This window comes from Protomyctophum bolini, assembly GCF_963924005.1.
Source record: "Protomyctophum bolini genome assembly, chromosome: 23".
NCBI classification, from domain to species: domain Eukaryota; kingdom Metazoa; phylum Chordata; class Actinopteri; order Myctophiformes; family Myctophidae; genus Protomyctophum; species Protomyctophum bolini.
The window spans coordinates 17,791,334-17,806,513 of NC_137884.1; the positions used below are offsets into that span (position 1 = coordinate 17,791,334).

General features: G+C 42.9%; 1 protein-coding gene across 3 annotated transcripts in view; it reads left to right on the forward strand.

Moving 5' to 3' along the window:
• osbpl8 (oxysterol binding protein-like 8) overlaps positions 1-15,180 on the forward strand; it is a gene marked incomplete at its 5' end in the record, with an annotated part of 107,705 nt that overhangs the window by 19,773 nt on the left and 72,752 nt on the right. The gene's annotated exons all lie outside the window — the stretch shown is intronic.

Consider the following 15,180-nt stretch of genomic DNA (forward strand, 5'->3'; position numbering starts at 1 on the left):
GCTTGATGAGGAAGGACGTGTCATGTTTCCCACTGGCTACAATGGAGCCCAATCTAACAATGAATGATTAGCTTAAGGCAATCGTATTGCTAACCTGCCTCGGGCTTGGCAGGTGCTGGATAGTGGTCGCCGAACTTGGCTGTGTGTAATTATCTCGCTGTCAGAGCACAGCACACATGCCTGCTGTATGCGTCCACATCGGACTGGGGAAAGGGCTTCAAAGCAGAGACAGCGATGCACATTAAATGAATAAGACGTGTATACGTACATGAGCTAATTTAGCAATACAACAAGGAGGGTTATAAATCATTTCTCATTTCAGTAGCCTTTTCATCATTATCTTCGCTAGACGGCTAGTGTGTGTCTGCATGTTGGTCTGCATAATATGCTAGCCACTCCTATACGCAGGAGTGTGTGTGTGTGTGTGTGTGTGTGTGTGTGTGTGTGTGTGTGTGTGTGTGTGACTCTGCTCAACCACACACACTGTTCAAAGTGAACATTTTGACTCAAATCTGGAACAACATATTTTCAGATGGGGCGGTGGCCAATTACAGTTTTTGGGGTCCTTGAAATGAAATATTGAGCACACTGATACAGAAACATGGTTTTTCAGAAAACTGTCAGGATTTTTCGACGAATTTCGACGTCAGGCCTAAATGGGTTAGATTAATTCCTTTGCACTATTATTTTTGGACTGATTATTTTACTGTAGTCTTTGTCCATGTGACATTTAACCCCCGGTCTGAATGAGTTGGAGGCAGAACCCTACCTCATAACCTATATTTTATCAACCCAATCCAACCTGACAAACATCAAAGAAAAGGCCACAAATGGCTGCACGTCGGCAGAGGCTCAAACAAATCCCATAGCACTACGGGGTGGTGACGAGACAGAGAGAGAGAAGAGATGAGATCATAGACGCTGTGTCCATTAGCTCCGTCTGCCACAACAATGACTAAGTTCTGCTTGGTGAGCACTAATTGCCTGAAATATTGATGAAACAACAGGTTGCGTAATGCATGTTAATGGAATTCATTCTCTTCATTTTTTGCAACCACCTTTAACTAGTCTTGGTCTCTCTGCATGGGGCAAAACGCTAGAGAGTTCAATTCTGAATTTAACCCATTTAGACCTGAGGTCGATTCTAAAAAAACTGCTTCTAAACATTTTTTTTTAAATTATTATCCCATGATTTTGCAACCCATTTTTTCCACCAAGTGTCAATTATCTAATGCAATCCTAGGTTCCAGACCCCCCAGAAGCAAATCGCTCTGAAAGAATATATTCAAAGATTTGCACCACATTTTCACGATAACAAAAAAAGAAAGCAGATCTACAAGCTCGTAGCGCGGCACCGAGTGCCGCCATACGAGCTTGTCGATCTGCTATTTTTCAATAGCTAAAGTATAACGTAATGCTTAAAACACCAAAAAGGGGTTGTTCCCGTCCTGAACAGGTTAAATGTATTTCTGTGCATCGTTGAAACGACTGCCATGGCAGCATATAGTCTGACACTGGTAGTTGGCAGTCGTCCTGCTGTTCACTGAAAGGTTCCACTGGAGGAAAGGACACACAAAGACCAGAGAGAGCCTCCGGGAAGGCATCCAAGTGTCTGCTCCTCTTCCCCTCTCCTCTCCGCACTGTCCCGAGTCTCTCACAAATTAGGGTACCTCTCTCACCAAAAAGGATTTCACTGGCCAGGGGGGGTGGCTCGTCTCCGGTTTTATCTGCCTCTCTCTACATTCAGGCATTCACTGTTGCTCAATTTGGTCCCTTTGTTTGGTCTCATGCTGTGCATATTAGGGGACTGTGTACTGTATGTGCAGGACTGACAAATTCTGTATGTCGATTATTCTACTGCTATTAACATTTTGGCCTGAGATCAGATTCTAAAAATGTCTTCTACATCCTTTTCTGAAAAAGCTATGTTTCTATGTCAGTCGTTCTTTTCAAAAATAGCAGACCCACAAGCTCGTAGCGCGCCACTCGGTGGCGCGCTATGAGCTTGTAGATCTGCTATTTTTCAATAGCTAAAGCATAACATAATGCTAACACCAAAAGGGGTTCCCGCCCAAAATGGGTTAATGACGATTATTTGAATATTCAACCGATTCTGGCAATTCTGATTGGATGGCTTTACAAACACACTGCATGTGACATTAATATAACTGTTACGAAACAGAGAGGTCGATAATATCTTTTCAGAGATCGACCTTCACTTCTTTTTCTTTTGTGGGACCATCAGTCACTTCATCACAGATCACACATGGTGTCTCTGAAGGGAAAACAGTCACGGGCACATAAATGAAAGACAAGTATACGGTAAAAATCTGGAATGGTGAATCTAACACTGATCTCTGAAGGTTAAAAATGATGGGCATAAGGGCACATCTACTCTTTTTTTCCCAGTACACTATGGACTTGGACTAGCCTATTGTAGTAACAACAGTGTGGTTGTACAGTAAGTGCAGTACATCATGTGACGCAGCGCGGCATGTCCGACTGACGTTCAGTCAGTGCCACATGCTACAGGAAGCAGACATCCTCGGCCCGTGTCTTCCTGTTGATAAGAGTTAAGTTACAGCTCCAGCTCCACCAGTTTGCTCGTCAGGCGCAGAACAGGGAGCCAAGCCGGCAGCTCGGAACGATTCACGCTGTGTCCTTTCTTCCTGCAGTATTGATAGAATGTTGGAGGGGCGCTATAGCCCCTCCTATGCACAGCTTTGTATTGATAGCTTCAGTATTGATAGAATGTTGGAGGGACGCTATAGCCCCTCCTATGCACAGCTTTGTATTTATAGCTTCAGTATTGATAGAATGTTGGAGGGGCGCTATAGCCCCTCCTATGCACAGCTTTCATGTGAATTCTAGCGATGGCTCGATTGGCTGATTGAGCACAGTGATCACCCCATAGCGATGATTTGACTGGCTGAGCAAAGTATTGAGGATAAAAATGTGAGGGCAGACATTTGAGGACGCCAATTGGGTTTGGCCCGGAATGTGATGATGTATGTATGATGATAAGAGTGCCCCTCACTTCACACGAGTGTGATTCATTATATTCAATTTGAGAAGTCAAATACTAATTAAAAGAAAAAAGAAAAAAAGATGACCCGCGGCACCGCCCCATATATCCATTATCCCATAAACAAATAGATCCAAACCTCTTGTTATTGATGGATAATAGATCCAAACCTCTTGTTTCTGATGGCTAATAGATCCAAACCTCTTGTATCTGATGGCTAATAGATCCAAACCTCTTGTATCTGATGGCTAATGGATCCAAACCTTTTGTATCTGATGGCTAATAGATCCAAACCTCATTCGGATATATTAGCCATCAGATACAAGAGTGATGGAAGGAGAAGCCCTATCTAGCCCTATCTGGACGAGGGGGGAAAAAACACAAGTCGGTTATTGCCAATAAAAAGCTGCCCAATTTACAGTGACGGGGTGAGAGACGGAGAGATATGGAGAGAGAGAAAGCGAGAGCTAGGGAGTCACTTATCTTTTGGTTCCCACAACAAAACATGGCATATTTCGGATATAGCTTGAATGGTGATTAATCATGATTCATTATTTTTGAAGATATGATTAATCTGATTATTTTATATCGTTTGACCCTCGGCCCTAATATGTGTGTTTTCTTTTTTTTATATATATATATTTTTATCCCACGATTTTGTAACCCATTTTTCACCCCTGTGTCAATCATCTAGGGATCACATTAGATTCTAATGTGATCCTGGGCTCTACACACCCTCCACCAACCTAGTCCCCATATGGGGGACATGGGGAGAGCAACGGACTTGAACTGAATGCTTCCTTCATGCCTGAGTGTCCAAGTTGCTCCTTTACACCTGACAGGGGGGAGTTTCCGTGGTTGGACGTAGCGCGTGGAAGGAACACGTTATTCCATATATGTGTGTTTTTAGTAAACCTATTCACTTAGATATTTCTAGTTTGGTTTCAGATACCCTATGTATGGTGAGCACTTATTTGCATATAATTAGTACTTATTACCTCTTTCACTATGATTTAATTTCAAGTATTTTTTTTTATTGTTTTAGGTATGTCTGCACATCATTATAATTAGTCTTTGGTCGTGAGGTTGTAGTACTACACTAAATAAACGATTATTTGAATGAAGCATAAATGTTCACAGGACGTTTTCAAAGATGTAATGTTGAAAATAAGGCATACACTACAATACTCCATACAGGCTGATATGGACAACATAGATCTATCAATGTTTATATAATAGATTTGAATTATTGTACTTAACAGAAACGGTAGCAGCATTATTAATCAATTGATTAAGTGAATTATTTAAAAATATATAGTATAAACAGATTAATTGATCATGAAAATAGGTGTTGATTGCTGCCTTAAATCATTGGCAGTCAACATAAGCTTTGATTAACTGTAGGAAAAGTACATTCGCAATTGTAGCGTTGATACAGTTGGCAGTAATGACTTTCAAATTGTTTGTAGGGAAATGTCCTTAGTGACATTTAGATTTTAATGAACCACTGTCTTACTGGGAGTGTCTGTCTCTGCTATTTATTAAAAGCCTCCACACCCTGCTGTGAAATGCAGTCCAGGACTGTGTGGCTGGGTCGGAGCAGCACTGTAATCAGCCTGGTATGGATTGACTTTTGGGACCAATAGTTTGGGCCACATATGGCATGGCATATGCAGGCCATATGTGCATTGAGAATTACTCTGCACTTTGTCGTTTTTTTTCTGTTCTGATCGTTACCCTGTAAATGTGGCCTTAACCCATTTTGACCTGAGATGAGATTCTAAAAATGTCTTCTACATCCTGACAGTTTTCTGAAAAAGCTATGTTTCTATGTCAGTCGATTTTTCAAAAATAGCAGACCTACAAGCTCGTAGCGCGTCACTCGGTGGCGCTTTATGAGCTTGTAGATCTGCTATTTTTCAATAGCTAAAGCATAACATAATGCTAACACCAAAAGTTATTTGGACGCATTGCTTTGAACTGTCAAGAGCAAAGGTTGTATGCAAAATGCAACTATAGCTACAGTACAATGTTTGGGCCTATACTGTATATCTCAAACTAGAAAGTGCAAAGAAACTGCAAGCAGATGGTACTGTATGTTGCTAAAATAAAAAAAATGAAATGAAAATATGAACCTATAAAAAATGTATGGCACACGTGTGTGGACTGTGGTGTGGATCAAGGGAAACCAGGTCACTGTTTTGGTGCTTCAATTTGTTCTCGTGTGAAACTGTTAAATCTTTCAAAGGCGGCCATACCACCCATGACCAAAGATTGTATTTGAAAACAAAACGCCAGAGGGTTGCTGTATAAAGCCTTTTATTTCCCTCAATTATTTAGAAAAACTGCATGCAGAGAATCACTATGAGTGTGTAAATGATCTGTAGTAATCTCTGCATCTGATCATCAGCAATTTTCTGATGGGGACAAAACAATGTTTTATGACTCAAAGGATTTCCCTTCCCATGCTTGGATTGTTGTTAAAAGACCTTCCGTTTTTTGTTGCCAAGAAGCTAGTGAATAATTCATGGTGCAGGCACCCTTGTGTCATGCGAAGTGTAGCACTAGCATATCGCTATATAATATATATATGTATTAATACTGAATGGGGCATTCACTTTACCACTATTTTATTTGTGTAAACTTAATCCCACTCTATAACTTGGATCTCAGCTTTGCAGGGGTTTTCAGAGTAGAGCGTTTTTCTTCAATCTAATTTCCATGACAGATAAGCTGAAAATACAATAACATACTAGCGTGAGAAAAGTAACGTCTGTGCTCTTCAGACGGCTGCAAACCGATGTCACTGTATGCATACTCGGGCTGTTGCACTTTGCTGGTAGGACTTACTGTTTGTTTACGCTTTGTATTAATCAGTAAACACTTCATGAACTCATGACTCATTCTGTGATGGTGCAGGGATCGGGAGCGTGTTAAACAGTGTGGAAGCATTTTGTTTACATGATCCTATTCATGTGAAATATTGGTTTTCTGCTCTGCAACGCACGGCCTGATCGTTTTCTTCCATATTATGTGACGTCGGCTGCTACAGACATTGACGGGTAAAATGCATGTAAAATGTTTAACCCATTCTACACAATTGTCTTCTAAAACCAAATCATGATAGTTTTCTGAAAAACCTTTCTATGGTTTCTATGGCAGTGGTTCTCAGACTGTCATGTCAAGGACCCCCAGAATTGTATGTATGTGGCCACCGATCCCCATCTCAAATTGTGTTGTTCCAGGGACCCCCCCAGAAGCAAAGATTTGAGTTAAAAACGCTCGCTGTGAAAGAATATAAATATTCAAAGATTTGTGCCACATTTTCACGATTTCTGAGTGGTGGGCACACTGTCTCCATCATGTAGCTTTGTGTGTCCCTTTGTCTGTCTGTCTGGGGTACCAACAGGTGAGAAAGTGGCGCTGTTGAGCTAAACACCGTGCACAGGTGCATGATGGGAAGCTAAGTTTTTAGTGTAACACCAGTCTTTTTCAGCACGAGTGTCTGTCTGTACAGGAGTTCAGTACAGTTTAACAATTACAGTATAGTTCCACCGCTCACTTCACACAGGTGTGATTTTTCAAAAATAGCAGACCTAAAAGCTCATAGCGCGGCACTCGGTGCAGCCATATGAGCTTGTAGATCTGCAATTTTTTCAATAGCTTAAGCTAATAACATAATGCTTAAATCACCAACCGTTATAAGGCGACCAACCTACAAAGAATGGGCATGTTTTGCCTTTTCCGTAGCTAAGTGATGCGTTCTGTCCGTAAGCGCGGTTTGAGGTAAGCAGTCATGTAGGTTAATGGAAGGAAGCAGCAGAGGAGAGAGAGAGAGAGTACATTAGTGCTTATGTACTCTTCAGTTGGTCTCTGGGGTGCTTGTTTTTTCTTTTCTGTGCTTGCTGAGGAAATTAGGTGGCCTGCTTTGGTTCATTGGTGCAGAAAGGCCTGAGTTAACGAGAACACATGGTTTGTATGTTAGTAGAGGAGCTCTGTGTGTTTGTTTGTGTTCCAGATTGTGTGCGACGATGCGTGTGTTTGTAGATTAGTTAGTTAGTGCATGTGTGTGTGTGAAAAAATATAATGCAGGAGGAAGTCACTAATGTTGCTCTGGAGAGGGAAGTCTGGAGCACTCTGCGCTGTTGCCCCTGTGACCAGACTACGGATAAGTGGCTGAAGATGGATGGATGGATGGATATTACTTCCTTATTAAAATGGGTTCATTACGTTACAATTACTTTCTGTGGCAACAAAACTAAGTAATACATTCGATTACTTTAGTGTTTTAATTCTTTCTCTGCCGGCTAGCTGTTAGCATTTATGAAGTTCTCAGTGCCACCATACGCGTTCACTTTAAGAGAAGGAGGTTGTAACTTTATATATTGTCAATTACTTCCATGAGAGGTGGAGGTGGAGTTGGTTGCTTTAGCAGACATTTTGAGGGTCCAATGGAGTTATGAGGTTTTGTCCAAAGCACTTTTTACTACTTTCCATTTGTTCAATATTTTCGAAACAACACACAGATGTAAAGGGTGTTCAATAGCACTGATCTATGCCAAAAAAAAATCAAAAACCTCAAAAATGGAGTTATGAGGTTTCCTCCCGACTGAGTATACGTTGGGGTCCGTACATGGACCTGGATGATAAAGTCCCCTAGCGTCCCCTAGCAGCGGGGTCCGTGTATACAGTATACGGACCTGGGAGAAAAAGAGTTAACAAAACACCATCAAATGGAGCAACGTCTTTGGGCTTTAAAAAAACCAAGGGAGACACAACTTAAAAAGGAAGGAGAGGTCGCACAGCTCAGTCACGATGCAAAAAAATCTTTTATTATAAGACCAACGTTTCGGCAACAAAATGCCTTCTTCAGGGTAAGGGTATGCATGCATTACTTGGCATAGCTAGTATTGGTAACTGATAATATTACCCAATTTGTCAAAGAAGAAATACATTGTTACTTTGTCAGCAATTAATGTAATAAATACGATTACATAAGGTTTTACCTATTTATTGCATTACCCACAATGCTGTGTGCATGCTTAGGTGGTAGACTGTGTCTTTATAGAGAGAGAGAGAGAGAGAGAATTTCCTAAATCGTTTATTTTCAGCTGGATAAAACCAACTTTGTTCCAATTGATCTACCGGTAATATAATTATTTAGTCACAAGAGTTAATTGGTTGATTATATATTTATAAACCCCACAAGGCGGATGCATTAATCACTTTCAACCAGGCTCTCCTAATGCGGGCATGTCATCAAGCATTTTCCCCAAACATTTAATTAAAAAAACAAACAAAACCATAAAAATGCAAATAGCAGATATAATTGCTAATGCTGCATGACGTCGTCATACGATGAAGTATAACATAATTATGGCATTCATTTACACAAATATAAAATGAATAAATATGGAGAAGATGCAAGGTTTCTATACCCCACAGCGCCCATACACAGATGTACAGAGTAGTAGGAAAGGGGAATACAGAGTACTACTATAAGGGCCTAACTGTGTGTCTGAAGAGAGAAGGAGTGCATCTCCTAACGCTAACGACTGAAAGGGAGGAGAAAGCCAGCACTTGCAACTAAGCAGGGTTGTGGGCAGCAGGATAGCATGGGAGGAAGACGAGGGAGGGGCTATGTCTGTTTCTTGCCTGGTCTGTGTGTGTGTGTGTGTGTACAGTATGTGTGTGTGAGAGAGAGAGAGAGAGAGAGAGCTGAGATCAGTGGCTGGTCTTTACCAGGTTTATTACCACAACAAGAAGCTGCAACAAGCTCATCTCATCTCTTCGCCTTGCGACGACGGATACACACGGTATGCATGTCCTCTCTTCTACAAGTGCGCTCGAATTCGAACACATGCAAAGTGTGACCAGGCAGGTTGAAGTGGGTGTGGGTGAGGGTGTGACTGACTGACTGACTGGCCTGGCTGGCTGGCTGACTGACTGACTGGCTGACTGGCTGGTTGGCTGGCTGTCTGTCTGACTGACTGGCTGGTTGGCTGGCTGTCTGACTGACTGGCTGGCTGGCTGGCTGGCTGGCTGGCTGGCTGACTGACTGACTGACTACACGACTAGAGCAACGCAGCTGGTGGAGAGCTGTGGTTCGGTGGTCACAATAGTTAGTGCCGTTTACTCCATCAGAAGTTTTTTTATTTTTTACTTGGTTCAGCGTCTGCAGGACAAGATTCAGAACACAAAGCAAAGTGCATGTTTTCATAGGAGTTGGTTGGTACTGTGTGTGTGTGTGTGTGTGTGCGTGTGCGCGTGTACAGCTGTTTGTTTGTTAAACGGCATGTCTTCACAGAGACACTTGTGTGTCTGTGGATGGAGGGGGGTGGTGTATGTGCTGGGAGTTGAGTCAAGCGTAATTGGTGCTATTAAATCAGAGAAGGAGAGGCTTCTCTCTCAGGGAGAGACATGCCAGCCAGGCATGATGGGGGGGGATTATTGACACATGAATGTATCATGTACACATTCATGAATCGTATCAGATCCAGACCTCAGATAGAGGTTTGATGATCACAGCAGTCATTCATTTCCTTACATGCCAGTGAGCTAATGTCTGGTTGAGCAGCATTATTATTATAATGCATCCAGACCATCGCTATGTACTGTATGTGGAAGAGAGAAGTGGAGGGGAAAAGAGGGATCCCGCACACTGTCTTCACTTGCAGAATAAGATTGATTCATGAGCAACGTTTCGGTCGTTCAGAGTTCAGACCTTCATCCTGAGGATGTTTTAATTCTTTCTCTAGCTACTGTATTAGCATTCATGAAGTTCCCAGTGCCACCATACGCGTTCACTTTAACCGTTTCCGTCCGTAGGACATCTCCACACGTTTACATGTCGGGAGCGACGCGGTACAAAGGCACAAATTACATCCGAATTTTGTATGGCAGAAGATCCACTTCTGCCATCTCCTTTGGTGTAGGTGTGCAGAAGGGCTTTTTTCTTCTATGTGGAAAAGAGCAAATTAAAGATTGGTCCCTTCCTGGGATGTTGTTGTTTGTTTGTTTGTTCTTTGTAATAGTGTAGGACTGTAGGTTGTGTGTAGTACTTTTCCATGTGTTTTCCATCCCACTGTGAACTGCCACAACTGGAGCCTTGACTTGGACTCTGCATGGGAGATGCAAGCGGCCGGGCCTAGTGGCTATACGTAATCGGATTGGTACCATTAGCCGCGCCCTGCGCTAATTCATTTCGGACAGTTTCTGGAGTCAGGCGGTTGACTTTACTCTCCTTCCCAAAGATGGAGAGGAAATTCTTTTAAAAGCAATGGCCTTTACTGACCCCAGGAAGGGTTCCTCCGGGCCTTGCTCACATGCTATTAGTCGAAGATGTTTCAAATGGACTTTAATTACATTATTGGATAACGGGATATATTTCATGGTTTTATCTGGAATTTGCCAAGACATATCAGGAATACATAAGCATAATACTTTAGTATTAAAGCATGCAGAGTTGTTAATGACAGCCCTCTTGTTTCATCTGAAGTGAAATGTTTATACTTAATGTGACATTGTTCATTATGTTGGGGTTAAGCCTAGTCTCGCGTAGCCAGACAACTATTCCACAATCTCCGAATGCTTGTGGAATTCTCCAGATCTGTAACTCAGCATGTGTACAAATGGGACCGAATGTTACGGGTCCATTTGGATGTGTACACTCTAAGAGTTGAATGAGCACTTAACCATTTTACAGTGTACCACTTAGGGTGGATTTAGCTGTTTCATTGTCACCCTACTCCTTTGAGTGATCAAGCTGTCACTGGCTGAGTGTCACTGAACCCGAGGACCCCCTTGCACTGTTGAAACGGAGAGGACCACGGAGGGCCCACCCACAAACTCTCCTCTTTCCCCAAGTTGAAGCGCTGTGGGCTGAAAGCTTCCAGTGTAATGACACGGTGATGTCTGCAGCATCCTGGTTGAGCTTGAGGGTGTGTGTGTGTGTGTGTGTGTGTGTGTGTGTGTGTGTGTGTGTGTGTGTGTGGGGTGGGGGGGGGGGGCAGCCGGGGCACAGCTTATCCCTTGTGAAAGACAAAACGCTAGGGGAGACGTAACAAAATTGGTTCCTAAAGGCTATAGTTCAGACCAAAAGTTTGTGACGAGATGAAACCACAAAGCCTGATTTATACTTTTTGGCTCCCTGGGGACCAGAGAACCACCTCACTTCACCGCCTTCAATGACGATGCCGTGCGTCCGACAGCCCCCTGATCAGCTCCCCCGGCCCGATGGGGAAAACTCCTGCTTAGTTAGTTAGTTGCTGCGAGAGTGAGGTCTAGCCGACACCAACTCGGGATTCCTGGATCGCTGCCCCCCACAATTTCCTATCCAACATCAGGTTCCTGAGCTCTGCAGTGTTGTCAGCCAAGCTGTCACACCGCAGCACATCTACATAGGTGGTACACCTTCTCTCCCCTCCTGGCTTTGCCCTGGGTTGGCTCCCGTAGGGTCAATTTACTTGCCTCAAGTTCTGGGTGCCTGACGTGAGGTGTAAAGAGCGTTAAGACTGCTGCCATCTTGCCTTCACCGGTATCTACTGTATATACACACCTCCTACAGTATATGACTTTCTGCCTCAGTTACTGCAAACACATTTATTTTTCTCCTTTCTGTCACATCTCAGCTCTTCCTGTGGGACTAATTGTGACTAGGCCACACCTGTCCTGGCCTGCCGCACAGCTCTACTAAAGAGCACAAAGGTCTTCAAAGTTGCATACACTTTGCCCAACATTTAGGTTTTTCAGACGGTTAGGATTTAGATTTGGATTGTTTTAAAAAAACAAAAATCAGCCTCAGGTCTAAATGGGTTAACCACATTCTGGACGGGAACCACTTTTGGTGTTTTAAGCATTATGTCATACTTTAGCTATTGAAATATAGCAGAATGGAACCGAGAGAGAGCAACTGGGCCGGCCCCCTGTGAGCGTTCCTGGGGGTCTGGATGTTTCCGGTACCATCCGCGCTACCCCCACATAACTAACTGTCATTTCTCAGCCGTTTCGCACGCATGCGGGGCAGCTCGTCAGAACCGGGCTGGCACCCTGGCTGTGTTCCTGTGGGTGTGATTTATTTTTATTTTTTACTGCCTTGGCTCAGTGTTTGTTGTGGACAGTGTCTTGCCGGCTGATGTACAGTAGCTGGTCCTTAGTGATGTGCTGTCCACGAAGCATGCCACTGAGAGCGTTTCATTTATGTGTGCTGTGTGACTGTCGTGTCTGAGCCCCGGCTGTAAAGTAACCATATGGCCAGCCTGGCCCAGCCAACACCGGCATCTCCCAGCTCTCCACCCAGCAACCAGGCCTTAGCTGCACGCACGGAACAGGGGCTGTGTCATTTCTCTGCAGGATAAACACACCAGAGATTGTCGGGGGCAATATATAATGCTTAGTAGAGGTACTACATTTAAATGATTTATTTACAATAATGAAAGATAATCAATCTGGAGGTTTTACATTACTCGTTTATAAACAGTTATGTAATTGTTGTTGCTGACCCAGCCTAAAAAATTCTATCCTGTTCCATTTGTACACTCTCAGAGTTACAGACCCATAAGGGCCCATGTGGTTCCAAACTATCATTTAGCTGGGGACCCCCTGGAACTCCATCAAGGACCCCTGGGGGTCCCCGGACCCCACTTAGAGAATCACTACATTTTATGTTCATATCCTTTTCGCATCACTTACACATTTAACAGTAAAAGGAACAAACTGCAATGATTGGAGGTTATGTTGTATTAGCCTGGCTAAGTGGCTAATAAGCCAGACTCAAATCACGATGTCGTGTGGCTGGCTGAGTCGGTCTGGTTTTAGCCTGCAGGCTAATGTTGTATAAGATGCCTACATTTGCCAAGCATTTTAAACGGTTTTATCAGTCAACTACAGTTTGTGTGAATTGACGATGACAATTATCTTTTGACTGTTCCTGCCCAAATGACAGTTAGTCAGCCAAAGAGCCAACCAGCAATCCAGCTGGTAAAGTAGACACACTAACAGCCCTTTGTCTAAGACAAATTTCTTCCTCGGGAGACAAATAATAAAGAACCTTGAACAAGGCACTTACAGTACCAGAAATAACCATCCTTTGTTTCGTATTAGAAACGTCAACATGTTGCTTTTCAGGTCGTCGACAGACAGAATCCCGCTGTACCTGACTGAGTGCATCGGCACATGATGTACTGTACTGTACTGTACTGTACTGTACTCCACAGTGGCACCACATGGGGTTGATATAACGTCGTGTGCTGCTGACTGTGCTGTGCGCACTCGATAGCAGCGACTGATTGATGGAAACATGATCAGCAGGGGCGCCCGGCCGGGTGCAAGTGGCTCCCTATTGATTGCACATTCTCACCCGGTGTCACGCTCCTGGGGAAGGCACAATGGCAGTCGATGCAATGCAGGCACGGAGCCAGAATCTCAGGAGATTTTCAATGATTATTGAAGCCTAAAATGATGGACAACGGCAACGCAACATTCAGAGAGTTGCTTTATTTTAGTGCTTATAGTGCTTTTTATTTTAGTGCTTTTTTTAGGACGTGTTTTACGCGTTAGGTCATTTTATGTGGACATTTTATGTGGTGTTTTATGTTTGGCAAGTATTTAAGATTGAGAGCATTTGAATTATCTGGAAAGCTATAAACTTCTGCAGTTATACCTGCCAGGCTAGAACTGCCGAAGACAACGTATGATGTTTTCACTCCCGAGGAGTCTGTGGATAAGAAGAGCATAATCATACAGCTGTGACTCACTCAAACACCTGATGTCGAAATTTAAAAAAATGTCTTCTAAATTCTGACAGTTTTCTGAAATACCTATGTTTCTGTATTAGGGGTTCTCAATATTTCATGTCAAGGACTAAAAACATTAGCTCTGAAAGAATATATATTCAAAGATTTGCGCCACATTTTCACGATATTTCAAAAATAGCAGACCTACAAACTCGTAGATCTGCCATTTTTCAATAGCTAAAGTATAACATAATGCTTAAAACACCATGGGTTAACACACATAGAGTATATCACACAGAAGACAATAGTACACCAACCTTTGTACCAACCTGTCACATGCTGTCAAAACATAGACATCATGATGACTCATTCTCCCAGCTTTCAAGGCTATACGGTATATAGAGCACCGAAGTCTGACGTCAATATCGGTAGAGGGCGCAAATCCACGGGTTCATGTACTTTTTATTTGCATTGTAATCCCCATAGGGGGATCTTAGATCGTCTCGTATAAGAACTGTTTGAAAAGTAAACAAATCATCCTGAGAGAAAACTCTATTGTTACTGCTACTGAATTAGTTACATTTTCGCTAGAAACAAACTCAGGGCTTAAAGTTCTCAGTCCTGAGGATTTCATAGGGGTCATTTAATGAGATCAGTGCAGATTTGCAAAAAATCATTTTGTCGCAAACGATACAGAGACACCTCCCTGACAATAACGCCGAGACAGCTTGTTTATTTTTGGACCTCGGCGCTCTATACTTTTGACTCAAAAGTCACTTATAATCAGCAGACATGGCAACGATCATAAACCGGTTGATATTGGGCTCCCCACCTTCTCTACCGCCCTCACACTTTTGTTTTACTTTCTGGGGCTGTGGGATTAAAAAAAATGTCATTCCTCAATTTCTATACCAAATACAGTACATTATCGATATGACTATGGGTAGCAACAGTGAAAACAGCACGGTATAGTGCTCTTATTTTACATTCCACAGACCAGAAGACAGAGCGCTCTGGACACATTCAGGTGTTTAGACAGATATCTGGTGTTGTGTTTATAGAGTCTATAAACACAACACCAGATATCTGTCTAAACAGAGAGTTGACGCAACCGTCTATAATATAGACTGATGCGTCCCCTCTCAAACGAGCACTTGCCCGGTCGGCCAACCTGAAAGCAAACTCTTATTTAGCAGTCGAAGACACTGAACCCTACATTGCCTCCAATGAGTCGGTCGGTGTGAGCTTACCACCATTGGTGTGTGAACTAGGACGCTGGCGTCGACTGTTCGCCGCTTCACCTCCCAATGTATGAATGAATGAATCATTGTAAAGCGCTTTGAGCACTTGGAAAAGCGCTATAAAATGAAAGAATGTAACAATTTTCAACTTGTCAAAGTGCTCTGTTCGCCCAGAAAAGGC